The sequence below is a fragment of the Mercurialis annua genome, linkage group LG7 (genome assembly GCF_937616625.2).
Source record: "Mercurialis annua linkage group LG7, ddMerAnnu1.2, whole genome shotgun sequence".
Taxonomy (NCBI): Eukaryota; Viridiplantae; Streptophyta; class Magnoliopsida; order Malpighiales; family Euphorbiaceae; genus Mercurialis; species Mercurialis annua.
In genome coordinates this window covers 18,065,928-18,070,581 of record NC_065576.1, presented here as the reverse complement: position 1 = coordinate 18,070,581, position 4,654 = coordinate 18,065,928, and positions in this window count along the sequence as shown.

The following is a 4,654-nucleotide window of genomic DNA, read 5'->3' as shown; positions in this document are numbered from 1 at the left end:
CAATTTAAGCCAAACGTTTACAAACGTTACGAAAAAAGTCCAAACGTTTCACCTTTTATTGGATTTAAGCCAAATGTTTACAAACGTTACATAACAAAACCAAACGTTTACAAAAGTTATGAAATAAAACCAAACGTTTCACCTTTTTAGAAATTTAAGACAAACGTTTATAAATATTACGAAACAAAACCAAACGTTTCACCTTTTTAGCGATTTAAGCAAAATGTTTACAAATGTTTCACATTTTTAGCGATTTAAGCCAAAAGTTTAAAACGTTACAAAACCAATCCAAACGTTTAAAACTTTACGAAACAAATCCAAACGTTTCACCTTTTTAGCGATTTAAGTCAAACGTTTAAAAACGTTAAGAAACAAATCCAAATGTTTAAAACGTTACGAAACCAATCCAAACGTTTAAAATGTTTCGAAATAAATCCAAACGTTTCACCTTTTTAGCGATCTATGCGAAACGGTTATAAACGTTACAAAATAAATCCAAACATTTTGCCTTTTTAGCGATTTAAGCCAAACGTTTACAAATGTTATGAAACAAATCCAAAACAATTCCCCTTCTTAGCGATTTAAGCCAAACTTTTACAAACGTTACGAAACAAAACAAAATGTTTCACATTTTTAGCGATTATAGCCGAACATTTACAATCGTTACGAAACAATGCCAAACGTTTCACCTTTTTAGCGATTTAAGCCAAATGTTTACAAACGATAGAAAACAAATCCAAATGTTTCACCTTTTTAGCAATTCAAGCCAAACGTTTACAATCTTTACGAAATAAAACCAAACGATTACAAACATTACGGAACAAAACCAAACGTTTTACCTTTTTAGCAATTTAACCCAAATGTTTCAAACATTATGAAATCAAACCAATTGTTTCACCATTTTAGCGATTTAAGCCAAATGTTTACAAACGTTAAGAAACAAATCCAAATGTTTCACATTTTTAACGATTTAAGCCAAAAGTTTAAAATGTTACAAAACCAATCCAAACGTTTAAAACTTTACGAAACAAATCCAAACGTTTCACCTTTTTAGCGATTTAAGTCAAACGTTTAAAAACGTGAAGAAACAAATCCAAATGTTTAAAAGGTTACGAAACCAATCCAAAAGTTTAAAATGTTTCGAAATAAATCCAAACGTTTCACCTTTTTAGCGATCTAAGCGAAACGGTTATAAACGTTGCAAAACAAATCCAAACGTTTTGCCTTTTTAGCGATTTAAGCCAAACGTTTACAAATGTTTTGAAAAAAATCCAAAACAATTCCCCTTCTTAGCGATTTAAGCCAAACTTTTACAAACGTTACGAAACAAAACAAAATGTTTCACATTTTTAGCGATTATAGCCGAACATTTACAATAGTTACGAAACAATGCCAAACGTTTCACCTTTTTAGCGATTTAAGCCAAATGTTTACAAATGTTATGAAATAGAGCCAAATGTTTAGAACATAAAGAAACAAATCCAAACGTTTCGCCTTTTTAGCAATTTATGCCAAACGTCTGAAACATTACGAAACTAATCCAAACGTTTAAAACATAAAGAAACAAATCCAAACGTTTCACATTTTTAGCGATTTAAGCCAAAAGTTTAATACGTTTCGAAACCAATCCAAAAGTTTAAAACGTTACGAAATAAATCCAAACGTTTTACCTTTTTAGCAATTTAAGCCAAAGGTTTACAAACGTTACAAAAAAAACCAAACGTTTCACCTTTTTAGCGATTGAAGCCAATACTAACGTTACTAAACAAAATAAAATGTTTCCCTTTTTTAGCGACTGAAGACAAACGTTTGAAATGTTACGAAACCAATCCAAACGTTTAAAATGGCATGAAACAAATCAAAAATGTTTCAGCTTTTCAGCAATTTAAGCTAAACGTTTAAAATGTTAAGAAACAAATTAAAACGTTTAAAATGTTACAAAACCAATCCAAACGTTTAAAACGTTACGAAATAATTCCAAACGTTTCACCTTTTTAGTAATTTAAGCCAAACGTTACAAAACAAATCCAAATGTTTCATGTTTTTAGCGATTTAAGCCAAACATTTACAAATGTTATGAAATAAATCCAAACGTTTCCCCTTTTTAGCGATTGAAGCCAAACGTTTACAAACGTTACCAAACAAATCCAAACGTTTCCCCTTTTTAGTTATTTAAGCCAAACATTTAAAAGGATACAAAACCAATACAAACGTTACAAAACAAAACCAACCGTTTAATCTTTTTAGCAATTTAAGCCAAACGTTTACTAACGTTATGAAAAAAAACAAAACATTTCACCTTTTTAGCGATTTAAGCCAACCGTTACGAAACAAATCCAAACGTTTCAACTTTATAGCGATTGAAGCCAAACGTTTACAAACGTTACGAAACAAAACCAAACGTTTTCCATTTTTAGCGATTTAAGCCAAACGTTTAAAATGTTACGAAATAAATCTAAATGTTTGTAAACGTTATGAACTAAATCCAAAAGTTTCCCCTTATTAGCAAATTAAGCCAAACGTTTACAAACGTTACGAAACAAATCCAAACGTTTCACCGTTTTGGGGAATAAAGCCAAACGTTTACAAACATTACTGTAATACCCCAAAATAATTAATTATGTAATTGGACCACGTGTCCAGTTTAGACTCGCCAGAGTGGCGATATCGGAAAAATTTCAGGGAAATTAAAATAAATGAAATTTTAAGTAGGTCGGTTTTGGGAAATTAATTATGCGGAAATCAAGGTTATATTTCAATTCTAAAGTTAGAATTGGAATTAAAAGGAAAAGTGTCGAGAAAAGCGCAAAATAAGTACAGGGACCAAAGTGGCAATTTAGCCACTTTGTGTCGAAAATGGAAATTTGTAGGCTTTGACGAAAAAGTTTTAATATCGAGTTTCGTATTATTTATTGGATATAGATAATACGTATACGTTAAAATTAAAGTGTTAAACGATTTAGCTATGGACTAAATCGTACGAAAGAAAAGTTTAAAGGATAATAAATAACAAATGAAGAAATTAAGGGTTAAAGTAATAATTTAACCAAATCATATATATTAAAAGAATTATGAATGAAGAGTAATCAGAGGAAGGAAGAAAGCTCCAGAAGCAAAAAACGAGCGATACCGTCGTTTCTTCGCCGTTTCGCCGTTCGGCGTCCGTTTCGAACGATTTTCGCGGCAAACTCTTCGGAATTGAAAGCTCTATCAATCCTAACCTCTATTTATAGGTAATATTTCAATATTTGATGTTAAATTCGAAGGATAGAGGGCTGTTTTGTATAGAAAATTTCGTTCGAATCGTACGGTTAGGAATCGAGTTGTTTTTGACGTTTTTGGGTTGTAAAATGATAGGATAAGTTGTTAAATGAAGTGGGTATGTATTGGTGTGAGTTTAGGGAGTTTTAGAGCCCCGGAAATGGTCCGGAAGCGCTGGAAAAAAATGCTGCACACGTCGGTGCACGACGTGCTGCACTTCAGCACGTCGTGCTGGTGCGCGACGTGCGCCATAAGGGTGCACGGCGTGCACCACAGGGGTGCACGACGTGCACCAGTGAAGGGCACGTCGTGCCCTTCATGAAAAATGAAGGGCACGATGTGCCAAGCTGGCACAACGTGCCCCACTTCGACGCCGACCTCCGTGGGACTTCCGGGAGCGAAAATGAGCCTCCGATAGCTTGATTTGAGTGTGAAACTCAGTTAAGTGTCTGGAAATGGATGTAAAACATTATAGAAATGAATGTTAATGTGATAAGTAAGAGTTCAGTTAAGAAAGTTATATAATTTCCGAGTACAAGGAATAATACTCGATAAGTCGTAAGTACGACTAAGGATCATCGAGTTTTCAAGCAAACTAGAAGTAGAATCCAATCAACTTAAACTTAGAACTTAAAAGTATTATAAATATAAACATGAAATCCACGTCTAACTATTAGATGTTTTATCAGACACCTCAGCGAACAGTGGGGTCAGTAGAAGTGGATTACTACGAGCATATCATCATATCGACTTCATTATAGAGTGAATAGCGGTTTCTGTGAGTTGCACTTTACTTTCGTGTATTATCGATTAATATTATTTTGATATCATATTATATATATATATACTGTTTATATGCATCGCACTATATATATATATATATATATATATATATATATATATATATATATATATATATAAATTGTTGATATGCTACATGTTTTGATTAAGTTTTATGTACGAGAACCTAGTATACGATCCAACGAAACTAGCTACCTATTGGGTGTCAATAGGCTGTGTGATCACCAGTAATTGAGTCCGTCTAGCGTGTCTGACTATAAGATATGATTTGAGATGCATGCATGGTTTGATTATGAAAACTATGATATGGATGCGATACGAGAGTGAACTCGGTTACAGTGTAACCTGAGCCCCGTATCTAGTAGGTTGGACCTACCAGTGGGTTTGACCCACCTCTTTGGGATTAAGAGATATGTTCTGACTGACGTGGTTGAACGTGAACGCTCCCGGGTCAGACTATTGGAATCAGTATGATTTGAATAATAGTGAGTTACGTTATGTTTCAAGATTTTAGTTTCGAAAGGATCGAGTACTTGTTCATATGTATTTTTATGTTGATATTGATTTGAAATGCGATGCTATGCTATGTTTT